Below are 14,412 nucleotides of genomic sequence, written 5' to 3'. Positions count from 1 at the left end.
CAGAAGCGGGGAGCTGGGGCCAGGTCATACGGTCCCCAGGGCCGTCAGAGAAGAGGAATGCCCAGGAGACATCATGAAATTCTCTAAGAGGCCTTATTATAAAATTAATTTTATTATTAAAAAAGGAACACGCCATCTATTCTATGACATCTCTCAGAGCCCTTGAGGAAGAAGGTGCATTGTTAAATGAAATGATCACATATAACATATCCCAGTCACAAAAAGGCTGAGAGATAATAGTTTACACTGGATACACTGGACATGAGTCCAAGGTTATGTCTGCTTCAGACTCCGTGGGCAACAGCTTGCATGTTTGTAGGTAGGTGACCGATAACCATCTAATGAAAAAAATGCCACGTCAGTTCATCTCAGGTTGGATCTAGTAATTTGAAACTACTTGTGGGATCACAGAGGATCAGTCCAGGAAACCAGCCTCAAAATAAGAACCTGGGCAGGATAACGAAGACCAGGGCAGGGGTCCGATTTATGCAAGTGGGAGGATGAAGAGTGTCGGCGAGGCTGGCATCTGATGAACATCTTAAGAGTGTAGCTCGGTGCTGAGCAAACCCCCACCAGGACCTGGACTCAGCTCTGTGAAGACTGACGAATGAAATACAAGATGGGGAAGACAGTCTTGGTCAAGTACTTGAGAGACGCAGTGACTCATTCTTTAAAACAAATCTGTGGCTTCCTGTGTCTGACCAGAAGCTCAGGGCTAGACAGCAGCCTAAGTGCCTTGGCCATGCTCCACAGCCTTTCACCTGGTCTTGACTCCCCAGATCCCATCTCCTGGCTCTGCCCGTGCAGCCCCTCCGGACCCCCTGGGACTTGGATTCCTACATGTTTCTGGCTCTGTGAGTGTGTCTGGCCCTGGAATCTGACGGTCCCTGCCCTGACTTCTGCTCCTAAAGGATGCCGTTCCAGCCCACCTGGAGGCTGAGGGGTTAAAAGTGCCCACATGGTCATCTGATGATCCCATGCCGTAGCTGCTCTACACACTTCTTCGGGGTGGCTTAATAAGAGTAATGAGAGACATTCTGGTTCTTCTTCAGCTCAGCTAGGACCAATGGAAGAGGTGTCTCTATGCCTTACCTTTTCCTCTGGAAAACAGTGATTTCCAAAGTTAAGGAAGACACTGGATTGGAGGTTGACAAGGAGAAAGGGATGGCAGAGAAAGAGTAAATCTGCAGGACAGTTTGCTGAAAAGTAAAGGAACTTCATTCTCATCTGTTGGGCAGAAGGAAGCTGAGATGGGGGAGGGCCTCTCCTCAAGGAGCTGCATCCAAGGACCAATGTTAGTTGTTTCCGTGGTCTTGTAAGGAGTGACTGAGGTCAGAGCTAAGGCTGTGTTATTGGTATGCGGGGTCAGGGGACAGCATACTTTGGGCTACACACAGAGGTCTCCCCAGGAATGCCAGTGACTGGAGATTCTGGTATTTTCTTCCTCACTCTTGCAGTCCTTTCTGCTCTTGAATCCCTACCAGGAGCCTGCTCCCATGCCCGAACTCCACGCAAAAAGACCAAATAATGCCCCCTCCCAGGCGACCGGAGCCAGGCTTGTCCACTCCACTTCTCTCTCATGGGAATTTGGACCTGCAGCTCAGACACAGCAGCCCAGAGGTTCTCAAACATTACTGTGCCTTAGGATCATCTGGGGAGTCTGTAAAAAAATGCAGAATCCGGATCCCTCACCCCACTAGAGTCAAGAGCATTACAGTAGAGCCTAGGTACCTGCATTTTCACAAGCACCACAGGTAATTCTGCTGCACCAGGCCTACAGATCAATCCCTGTATTTTATGAAATACCATTCCACTTAGTCTGTTTGGATGGAGGGGGGCCATGCAAAGCCAGGGCCATGTAGGCCATAAGCACAGGCCAAAGCGGAGGGGAGACCATGTGGCCCTGGTGTGCTTTGGGTAAGTTACTTAACCTCTCTGTTTCTTCATTTTGAAAATGGAGTAATAACAGTATCCACCTCATAGGACTGAGAAGTAAACAAGTTAATATATTTAAAGCATGCAGAATAGCACTGGATACAGAGTGGGGATGTGTCAGCTATTATTATTATAAAGCTGCTGATCCTGTTTCCCTGGAAAAGGAAGAAACGGGGGAAAGGAAGTGGCAGCAGAAAGGGATGGCTTGGGGGAGAGAGGGCTTCGCTGGACACTGGCGTCTTGCACTCCGCCTGCATGACACACCACTCCCCTGGTGTTCACACCACACGGCTTGGGGCCTCTGACACTTTTGGGTTTTCCACCTGTAATGCTGCCCTGCTGCTTCTTCACCAGCCTGCCTTTTACACATTCGTGACTCAGCTCAGGTCACTAGAACAGTCACATCTTTAGGAAGACCTGCCCCAGATCTCAGGTCAGGTGGAGCAGCGCTTCTTGGAGACCTTCGTCTGCCCCTGCCCTGTGCTCTATCTCTGCTCTTACCGTGGCACTCGTCTTCTCCCTAGCCTCGGGGCTCCTTGAGGGGTGAGTCTGTTTCGCTTACCAGTCTGGTTCCGGCTGTCAGCCCAGGCCAGGTGTGGAGCCAGGCAGAGGGGAGCCTGGGATACCTGCTCTACTGTGGCTGGTCCTGCACAAGCCTCCACTACCCCCAGATGCACTCAGTGGGCTGGTGAGGGTATTGAGTCTGAACTTGGTGGTCAGAGAAAGACTAATAGCCAAATCAGAGACCACAAGTTCATTGCTAAGACCTCAACGCCAAAGACTTGTAATATGACTATATCCAAAAATAATTCAAAGATTTAGGAGATTCATGAACTTGGTTTCTACCACCTCCTCGGAAAAAAAAAAAAAAAAAGGAAGGGACTAATATTCATTGAGCAGTTATACTTGCCAGGCTTTGGGTTCCGGATTTAGTTCAAATAAGGGGCCTGTGAGGCAAGCAGCGCCCCTACTGTGTAGCTATGAAGCCATGATTTTTTAAAAATATATATATTTATTTATTTATTTGTTTGTTTGTTTGTTTGGCTGCACTGGGTCTTAGTTGTGTCATGTGAACTCTTAGTTGCAGCATGCACGTGGGATCTAGTTCTCCGACCAGGGATAGAACCCAGGCCCCCTGCATTGGGAGTGCAGAGTCTTAACCACTGGACCGCCAGGGAAGTCCCCAAAGCCATGATTTCTAACATGCGGCTGTCAGCTGCCCAGCACTACCTGGCACAAAAGACGAAGTAATGGAAGACCCTCAGGTCTTATCCTGGAGGTGGACAGGAAGCCCACACTGCAGACACTGGTGTATAGTTTAATAGTGTTTTACTCTATGTATCATGCCAGAGTGAGCAGCCATGGGGATTTATTTCACAAGGTTAATGATGTTTCTGGCAAGGCCACGGGACAGTTTTATTAGTCAAATAAATTATGATACAGGTATCCCATGGAATAGTATGCAGTACTGAAAAATGAACTATATTTGTGCTTGTATGTAAATATATATTTGTGAAGTATTGAAGGTATGGAAGTTTACACATCAAGAGGTTAACAGTGGTTTCTTCTGAGGAGAGAAGTGTATGGAAGGAGACATTCATTTTTTTCACTTGATATATTTTTGTACTGTTTGTTTTTACATGAACATTATAAATGTTCTATTATTAAATGTTACTATTATTTTCATAACAGCTTGGTTGAGATATAATTCACATGCTATGCAATTCACTCACTTAAAGTGCACAATTCAATGTGTTTTTGTTTTTAGTATGTTAACAGAGTCGTACAGCCATCACTGCAGTCCATTTTAGGACATTTTCATCACCTCAAAAAAATAAACCCCATTATGAGTCCCTCCACACTCCCCTCTCCTCCCCACTCCTGGCAGCCACTAATCTACTTTCTGTCTCCATGGATTTGCCTGTTCTGGGTGTTTCGGATAAACGGACTCATACACTATGTGGCTGTTTGTTATCTGGCTTCTTTTTAGGTTCATCCACACTGTAGCATGTATCAGTACTTCACTCCTTTTTGCGGTTGAATAATATTCCACTGTGTGGATAGACCACATTTTGTTTGCCCATTCATCAGCTGATGGGAATTTGAGTTGTTTCTAACTTTTGACTACTGTGTACAGTGCTGCTATGAACATTCATGTACACGTTTTTGTTTGAATGTCTGTTTTCAATTCTTTTAGGTCTTTACTTTGGAATAGAATTGCTGGGTAATGGTAATTCTGTATTTAAGTTTTTGAGGAACTGCCAAACTGTTTTACATGACGACTGAACTATTTTACAAACCCACCAGTGCATGAGGATTCCAATTTCTCTGAATCCTGGCCTACACTTGGTATTTCCCTTTTAATTTTATTTTAAAAAAATGGTCAGCCTAGTCGGTGTGAAGTAGTGTCCCACAGTGGTTTTGATTTCTATTCCTGTAATGACTAATGATGTTGAACATCTTTTCCTATGCTTATTGGCCATTTGTATATCTTCTTTGGAGAAATAGCTATTCAAGTCCTTTATATATCATTTTATCTGTTATGTATACTATACTATATATAGTATATAAGGTATATTACATTTATATCTATCTACCTATCTATCTATATCTGGATATTAATCCCTTATCAGATATATGATTTGCAAATATTTTCTCTCATTCTGTGAGTTGTCTTTTCACTCTCTTGATAGTATGCATCAGGCAGTAAAGTTTTTAATTTTGATGATGAAGTCTATTTTTTCTTTTGTTGGTTGTATATGCTTTTGGTGTCATATCTAAGAGGGCTTTGCCTAACCCAGGCTCATGAAGATTTGCTCCTGTGTTTTCTTTCAAGAGTTTTATAGTTTTAGCTCTTACATTTAGGTCTTTTTGAGCTAATTTTTGGGTTTAGTGTAGGGAAGGGGTCCAAGTTTGTTCTTTCATATGTGGATATCCATTTGTGGAAAAGAGTATTGTTGCCCCATTGAACTGTCTTAGCAGCCCTGTTGAAAACCAATTGACTGTATATATGAGGGTAACAGTATTATTAAAAAAAAGAAAGAAAAAGAAAACCTAAAAAAGAATAAATCCTATAAATCCTTCCAGTACAGAAACTGGCTAGTTAAGCTGTGGCTCAGTCTTGCAGAACTAGGTCTATCTCACCATGACAGTTTTGCCAAAGTACTACCACATCGTCTTAAATTGCAACACATACAGGCAGCTGCAATTTTTCTTATCCCAAGGGCTCTCTGGAACATCCCACAAATGACTAAGAATTATTTCTTGGAACTTGGTGTTATGGAGAAATAATCTGAAAAACTGACCCAATAACCTTTCTTCTGGATCCTAACACTCTTTGTCTATAAGCTCTTTGTCTGTAAGACTTGTATGGTAGAGAATTAGTTGCCTCTTATCCAAAGTTTTTGGTTCCTAGTACAATTTTTGGAGATGCTATAGACTGAATATTTGTGTCCCCTCAAAATTCGTATGTTGAAACCTGTTTCCCCAATGTGATGGTATTTGGAGGTGGGGCCTTTGGGAGGTGATGAGGTCATGAGGGCAGAGCCCTCATGCATGGGATTAGTGTCCTTATAATAGAGACCCCGGAGAGCTCCCTTGCCTCTTTTGCCAGGAGAGGACACAGCAAGAAGAGAGCCATCTGTGAACCAGTAAACAGGCCCTCACCAGACACCAAATCTGCTGACACTCTGATCTGGGACTTCTCAGCCTCCAGAACTGTGAGACATAAATTTCTGCTGTTTGTGAGCCACCCAATCTATGGTCTTTGGTTATTAAAAGGTCTGCTGTTTAGTTTGTTACATCCCTATTCAGCTTTCTGATGCAAGGACCCCAGCATGTCACAATGGACACAGTCTACCGTGGATGTCGTGAAATGTACAAGTGCTTAGTAAAATGGAAAGCACTTAAAAGTATGTCAGCTATATTGCCAAGGTGAGCACATAAACCTCCATTTGTAGAAGAACAACCATATCTAAACATGTCCTGCTCTGCTCTGGATAAGATCTAGGCGCTTGAGGTAAAGTCGCCATCTCATCCAGTCATTGTACGTATAAGAAAAGAGAAGCCCAGAGAGGGGACATTATTTGCCAAAGGGAACACAGCCAGTTTGTGGTAGAGCTACAACCTGAAGCCCCATTTCATGACCCCTGGACCAGAGCTCTTTCCGTCATACTGTACTTCCCTCATTTTCTTTTCTCTGGTCTTGATTTCCTCTTACTCATTCTCCCTTCAACTGCTAGCAGGACTCCGTTTAAGTGGAAATATGGACTTCCACTTACAGTGCCAGTAACATTTCCACTTCACTCTCTTCCCTCAAACTCCATCGAAAACAACAAAAGGAATAACAGTTATAGAGCATCGACTTTGATGAAGCAAAAAACCCCCCACCATATCAGAAAATCAGAAAACATAAACATACCCGCCTAATACTGTAAGATCTGCCCCAGAAAGAGGGGCATACAGCTGGCCAGCAGATGCTCTACCTTGCATCTGCTTTTAGCAGGATTTGAAAGTCCCTCAAAATCAAGCCTCACCATCCTCAGAGGCACCAGTACTCTTTGATTAGCACTGTGAGAACCAGAGATAATAATGGTCAAGGAGAAGCACACTTTGAAGGAGAATCATGTTGATAAGCTATTTCTGGTGCTGTGACATCATGTCTCCTTGCCCCAGGAGAGTACCAAAAGGCGAATAAGAAAAAACACAGGGGCTTCCCTGGTGGCGCAGTGGTTAAGAATCCGCCTGCCAATGCAGGGGACACGGGTTTGAGCCCTGGTCCGGGAAGATCCCACATGCCGCGGAGCAGCTAAGCCCGTGCGCCACAACTACTGAGCCCACGTGTCACAACTACTGAAGCCCGCGTGCCTAGAGCCAGCCCATGCTCCGCAACAAGAGAAGCCACCGCAATGTGAAGCCCTCGCACCACAACAAAGAGTAGCCCCCGCTCGCCGCAACTAGAGAAAGCCCGTGTGCAGCAATGAAGACCCAACGCAGCCAAAAATAAATAAATAAAATGAATTAAAAAAAAGAAAATGCACGAAAAATATAGGTGCCTCCACGGTAAAGGAAAGAGAATATCTGAAGAGCTGCAACTGAAGACAATAACACTCAGTAGAAGTTTCAGATGGCCTAACCACTGCACCGCCAGGGAATTCCCAGAAATAATATATTTTAAAATAAATCTAATGAAACTTTTGGTTTACAAGTAATGTATGCTCACTATCAAAACTATGGAAAATACAGAAAAGTGTAAAGAAAGTATATACTGCTTTTTAAACTCAACATTATATTATGAACATCTTCCTGGGTTATTAACTGTGCAGAGAAAACTCCGAATTGTGGCTTAATGTTCTGGACCGTGGCTATATAATTAATTGCCTACTGCTAAATTAGGTTGCTACCAACTTTTTGCTATTATGAAGAGTGCTCTAATGAATATCACAATACACAGTCATCTTGAATCCTATTTTTGTGGTATATTTGCAGCCTCTTTCAAGGAGTAGAATCAGCCACAAATACATGCTTTGTTAAGCCCACCCTCCCTGGTCCCACTCTACTTCTATACTGACTTATGTGACTTGAAGACCAGTCATGTGACTTAAAGACCCAGCCTCCCTTCAGCTCCCAGAATAACCCGCCTTTGAAGTAGCAGGGAAGCGGCTTTCCACGTTCACACAGTAGCTCCATATCAGCTCTGTCCACTTCGGTCTCCTCCCCTGGTTCCTTTTCTAGGAAACATTCCTGTCCTTCGCGCCCTTTGGGAGGACAGGAGCCCCGCCCTGCTCTTGCCAACTGGGACTGGAGCTGTGCCCTTGCCCTGTGCCCAGGCACTTCTTTGTGTATTTGGAGAAAGCCTGCGTGGAGCTTTGTTTTCCTCTCTTATAGTGAGAGGATGCTTGGTCAGATCTACTTTGGCAGTCGGCATACGGTCTTTTCCGGTTTTTGGAGGGGGAAGGCTCTTACTGGGTCTTGAGAGAGAGAGAGGGGGTTTAATTACAAACATGACCCCAACAGTCCCAGACTCTCTGCTTTGTGGCTTCTCTTTCACTGTATGATTTGCGTGGATTTATTGGAAAACACAAAGACTTCCAGGAACTGCTAGCAAGCCAGGTTCATTTACGTTTCATACTAGGTACTGGATTGTTTCCTTGTTCAGCTCAAATTAGTCTGTCAAAGTCTTGGGCTTGTTAATGCCGGAATGATGTTAAGACAAGCACTGGGAATGAGATTTTCATGATGCTGAACCCTTAGGACAGTGGAGCCAAGCTTATAGAATGGCAAAATCAAGAGATGTAGAAAAATTCTTCCAAACCAAAGTACTCACTTAGGACTTTCCAGAAGGTTAAAAATAACTATGCAAGTCAGGGATCAAGACTGTTTCACTTAATTAAAAAGTGAAAACAGTTTCACTGAAGTCTCAGAAATTGGTTTGCTAATCACCATTTCTGGGTAAATGAAGAAAAAGTGAGGAAGGGGGTTGGGATGCTTCGGTATCATCTAAGTTCTCGAGACCACACATTTACGTGCTGCCACAGGAAGAAAGCTTCTGGTATAAGCGGAGTCATTCATTTATTCAACAATCATGAACTGAGCAACTACTATGTGTCAAGGGTTAAGACAGAGGTTGCGGATACAGGAATAAAAGATACAGAGGGGCTTATGGCGCAAATTAAAAAATTAGTGTATGTGCTAAGATAGAACAGGACAATGAGAATATAACCAAAGTGCCTAAGAAAATCTGGGCAAATCAGGGATGGTGCTGCAGAGTCTAAGGTAATCTTGAGCTGGGGTTTGAAGGATGAAGAGGTGTTTGCTAGAGGGCCAGGGTGTGGGGTGCTGGGAAGAGAGGAAGTGTGTGGAAGAGGGCCAGGCACATGCATGGGTGTGGGTGCAGAGGAAAGCGTGGTGTGTTTGCGGCCCAGCTTACATACGAGGACACAGGTTGGGGCGCTGGGAGTCCTCCCTGTTTTGGTTGTGGGAGTAGCTGTGACGTGGCGTCGCAGGTGCAGGACGACGGGAGCAGGGATCAGACCACCATCAGCTCTGAGACCCCGGAAATTTTGCTCAGCAGTTGGTCATTGGGCCCGAAGCATTTTAATGGGCCTGGGTTATAACCGGAGGGTCTGCTTTGTTTTATTCTGTCACAATCAGGCCTCCCTTGAACCCCGCATTTCCAGCCAGAGCCCTTTGGAGCAGCTTATCTGACCCTGTGCCCTCTCATCCTCCAGAATGAGGCCCATGAGACAAGCACAGTGTTTATAAAAAGGCTTAAAAGCATTATTATCTTTTCAAGAATTCTATTCTATGTTTTGAACTTATCAAATCAAATATTATCAAAACGTACACAGAATTATTTCTAATTTAGCCTTCACTTGTAGGGATAGAAGCTGAGTACAGAGGGAAGAATGTTTTATTACTTAAGTGGAGTAGTCTTTAAAAAATATAATACATCAATATAACCGTTTCATTGTGCTTCACTTTATTGCGCTTCAGAGATGCTGCATTTTTTAATAAATTGAAGGTTTGTGGCAACCGTGTGACAGCAGGTCTATTGGCGCCACTTTTCTAACAGCATTTGTGCTCTTCATGTCTCTGTGTCACATTTCAGTAATTCTTGTAACATTTCAAGCTTTTTCATTATTATCATCATATTTGTTATGGTGATCTATGATCAATCATCTTTGATGTTATTATTACAACTCGCTGAAGGCTCAGATGATACCTATTTTTTAATTAAGCTGTGTATGTTGTCTTTTTAGACATAATGCTACTGCATACTTAATATGCTAGAGTGTCGACGTAACTTTTATATGCACCGGGAAACCAAAACGTTCCTGTGACTTGCTTTATCTTTTTTTTTTTTTTTTTTTTTGCGGTACGTGGGCCTCTCACTGCTGTGGCCTCTCCCGTTGTGGAGCACAGGCTCTGGACGCGCAGTCTCAGCGGCCATGGCTCACGAGCCCAGTCGCTCCACGGCATGTGGGATCTTCCCAGACCGGGGCACGAACCTGTGTCCCCTGCATCGGCAGGCGGACCCTCAACCACTGCGCCACCAGGGAAGCCCCTGTGACTTGCTTTATTGTGATATTCGCTTTATTGCAGTGGGCTGGACCCCAACCTGTGGTATGTCTGAGGTCTGCTTGTACTGTTTTTTTTTTTTTTTTACATCTTTATTGGAGTATAATTGCTTTACAGTGTTGTGTTAGTTTCTGCTGTACAACCAAGTGAATCAGCCATATGTATACATATATCCATCCCCATATCCCCTCCCTCTTGAGCCTCCCTCCCACCCTCTCTATCCCAGTCCTCTATGTCATCACAGAGCATCGAGCTGATCTCCCTGTGCTATGCAGCAGCTTCCCACTAGCCATCCATTTCACATTTGGCAGTGTGTATATGTCAGTGCTACTCTCTCACTTCATCCCAGCCTACCCTTCCCCACCGTGTCCTCAAGTCCGTTCTCTACTAACGAGTCTGGTATATGTTCTTTTAGAAATTATCTATGTGTACAGAAATGTGTGTTTACTTTTTGTTTTGTTTTGAAATGTAAATGAAATAATGCTATGGACTCTTCCTAATATATTAAGAAGCACAAAAGCAACAAATGAATACTAAATCTGTAGCTTGCATTTCCCAATCACATTCAATTCCCAAGTATCCTGGAGAGGGTCTCTAAGCCCCTTCTAGGCCTGAACCTTGGCACAATGAACGTTTCTGCAAACTCAGCAGTGGTGACTGTCAGGCCAACACCTATTACCCGGCTCCTGGACCTTGAACTGTTCTTCTCTTTCTTCAGCATCTAGCACAGCGCCTTTCCCAGTCCAGGCGCTTAATATGCATCTGTTAATAACATGCAGTTAAATATCATATGATTCATTAAATTAGCAGAACCCACAGATATTAAGGAACTAGGTAAAATTATGCAAAGTATCCATTTGGTTGTCTGATTACTGAGATGCCTTCTCGTCTTGAGACCTGAACTTTTTTCCCTCTTTAAGGGGTTGGATAAGGGTTTACTTTTTTTTTTTTTTTTTTTTTTTTTTTTTCTGTACGCGGGCGTCTCACCGCTGCGGCCTCTCCCGTTGCGGAGCACAGGCTCCGGACGCGCAGGCTCAGCGGCCATGGCTCACGGGCCCAGCCGCTCCGCGGCATGCGGGATCCTCCCGGACCAGGGCACGAACCCGCGTCCCCTGCATCGGCAGGCGGACTCCCAACCACTGCGCCACCAGGGAAGCCCAAGGGTTTACTTTTTAAAAAAATATTTATTTAGTCTCATAGGCTCTTAGTTGCAGCAGGCGGGCTCCTTAGTTGCAGCACGTGGGCTCCTTAGTTGTGTCATGCAAACTCTTAATTGTGCCATGCATGTGGGATCTAGTTCCCTGACCAGGGATCAAACCCAGGCCCACTGCATTGGAAGCACGGAGTCTTATCCACTGCACCACCAGTGAAGTCCCCGGATAAGGGTTTACTTGACTGAGCTCCTCTGGCTAAAGGTCTCCCTGAAATCCAGCCACGAAGTTCAGAACGATGGAAGAAAGCACACAACATCAACCAAATGTTCTCTTAAACACACATTGGTCTTTCAAATACGCTAACAGAGTGGTGACCTACTTTCTCACAGAAAGTCAGGAATCAATTCTGTCTTCCTTTCTGCTTTCGAATCCTAGCACTGACTGCCATTTGTTAAATGTCTGGCCTCAGATGAGTCTCTTAAGCTTTAGTTTCTTCGTCTGAAACTAAAAAAGGATAATAAAGACCTATCTTTCTACAGTTAGTGGAAGAATTAAATGAGATGACCTTTGTGAAATTGTGAGTCCTTCATGGAGTTGACAAAGCACAATGACCAGAGAGCCTCAGCTGGAATGCCAGCTTTACCACATATTAGCTGGATGACCCCGGGCAAGTGACTCAACCTCTCACTAGGCCTGTTTCTTATCTATAACATGGAAGAAGTAATTGGATTATTTTGAAGGTTTTAAGATCACGTATTTAGTATGGTCTTTGGCACTGACAATAACAGTTTAATATACATTTACCATTATTATTCCGAGTGTAGGTCCTCCATAAAACTTTTTTTTTTTCTCTTTCTCCCCTTCATTCTTCTCTTTGACCCATCTAAATAACCCAAAGCAAGATTCCAAAGCTCTGCTTTTTCTGGGTTAGGAAATGAGAAGCTGAAAGACTAAAAGTTGCGTGCTGCTAGGGACTGAATTGTATCCTCCCAAAATTCATGTGTTGAAGCCCTAATCCACAATGTGACTGTATTTGGAGATGGGGTCTTTAGGAGGTAATTAAGGTTAAGTGAGGTCATAATGGTGGGACCCTAACCCTATAAGACTGGTGGTCTTATAAGAAGAGGAAGAGAGAAACTTCTCTCTCCCTGCTACATGTGAGCAGTGAGGAGATGGCCATCTGCACACCAAGAAGCAAACTCTCTCCAGAAATCGACCCTGCTGCACCTTGATCTTATACTTCCAGCCTCCAGAGCTGTGAGAAAAAAATACATTTCTGGGGACTTCCCTGGTGGCACAGTGGTTAAGACTCTGTGCTCCCAATGCAGGGGTCCCAGGCTTGATCCCTGGTCAGGGAATTAGATCCTGTGTGCATGCCGCAACTAAGAGTTTGCATGCTACAACTAAGGAGCCCCCCTGCTGCAACTAAGGAGCCCACGTGCCACAACTAAAACCCAGCGCCACCAAATAAATAAATATTAAAAAAAAAAAAACTTATCTTGTTTAAGCCACCCAGTCTCCGGTATTTTGCCATGGCAGCCTGAGCAGACTAAGATACCTGGTTTCCTCGAATCTTCAAACTGGCTTCTTGCAGTATTTATTTTTAACAAGTTTACTAACCCCCTACTGTAGCATCTTCAAAGTAGGGAATATTGCTGAAGCTGCATGATCTTTGGGATATGTAGAAATTGTAATAAATTAAGTCAGAGTAGAGTCTTCATTCCTTATCAAAAGGATGCATGAGCCAACATGAAGAGGCCAAAGAGGAGACAACTGGAGTATCAAAGAACACAATGACTTAAACTGAAAAACCGAACACATGAACACAGGAGTTCCTAATGAAATAAAGCAGTGGCCTCCCCATCCAAGAAACAAACAAACAAACAATGGGTTACCATCGGAGGTATGTAGGGGATCAACTCCTATTCTGAAAACGGCGATTAAAGGGAAAGAATTAAGCATTTAGCCTGTCTTTTGGGATCAAAGTTCCTATCAGGATAACTAAATAGCCCCAGTTGATAAAGTTCTGCTTTATAGAAGAATATATAGCTAACACATTTGGAACGCAGGAGACATTTAGAAAGTCGCCGTTTTGCAACTTCTAGTTCATTAAGGATTCGTGAAAGCACCGCGTGAAAGGCTGATGTGGGTCTTTACAGTGAAAGGGGCGGCCATTGCCACATGAGCTCACTAAGAGTGAGGCACACAGTACGTGTGACAGATAGTCACATGCGTGACTAAAAGTGAGACAGATAGTACATGTCCTGAAATGACGGAACAGGGAGTACATAGTGCAGCTTCTTGCCCCTGAAAGTTAGCGTTCATTTCCAGTTTGCAAGAAATATGGAGGATAGAGGAACTACTTAGGTAAAACCACAGGGAGCAGACAGACAAATCCTTCTGTACGACAACTGACTCAGGTTTTCAACAATCAGTGACAAGGCTGGGGTGGGGGAGGGACACGCAGAATATCAACCAGGTATAATGTGTGCACTTTGTTTACATCCTGATTTGAACAAACCAACTGTGAAAAGACATTCATTTTTGAGCTACTTGGAGTAGCTCAAAATGGACTGGGTGTTGGAGAAACCAAGGAATTGCTGTTACTATTAATTTTGTTAGATGGATAATAATGGCTGCGTGAAAAAAAAGTCTTATCTTCTTAAGAGATGTATCCCGAAGTACGTAGGGATAGAATAACCTGATGGTTGGGTTTTCTTTAAAATGCTTCACACACAGGAGGGATAAATTGGGAGATTGGGATTGACACATACACACTACTATATATAAAACAGATAACTAATAAGGACCTACTGTAGAGCACGGCCATACTCTGTAATGGCCTATATGGGAAAAGAATCTAAACAAGAGTGGATACATGTATATGTATAACTGAGTCACTTTGCTGTACACCTGAAACTAACACAACAGAGTAAATCAACTATACTCCAGTAAAAATTTTTTTAAAATATATAACAGGGCTTCCCTGGTGGCGCAGTGGTTGAGAGTCCGCCTGCCGATGCAGGGGACACAGGTTCGTGCCCCGGTCCGGGAAGACCCCACATGCCACGGAGCGGCTGGGCCTGTGAACCATGGCCGCTGAGCCTGCGCGTCCGGAGCCTGTGCTCCGCAACGGGAAAGGCCACAACAGTGAGAAGCCCGCGTACGGCAAAAAAAAAAAAAAAAAAAAAAAAATATATATATATATATATATATAACAGCTAAGTTACAACTGCAGTTACAA

General features: G+C 44.0%; 1 protein-coding gene across 2 annotated transcripts in view; it reads right to left on the bottom strand.

The window, feature by feature from the left end:
• Positions 1-14,412, bottom strand: part of PIGL (phosphatidylinositol glycan anchor biosynthesis class L) — a gene marked incomplete at its 5' end in the record, with an annotated part of 51,681 nt that overhangs the window by 25,199 nt on the left and 12,070 nt on the right. The gene's annotated exons all lie outside the window — the stretch shown is intronic.

The sequence above is a fragment of the Hyperoodon ampullatus genome (assembly GCF_949752795.1).
Source record: "Hyperoodon ampullatus genome assembly, chromosome: 19".
Classification (NCBI taxonomy): domain Eukaryota; kingdom Metazoa; phylum Chordata; class Mammalia; order Artiodactyla; family Ziphiidae; genus Hyperoodon; species Hyperoodon ampullatus.
This window is presented reverse-complemented; position numbering and strand designations above follow the sequence as displayed.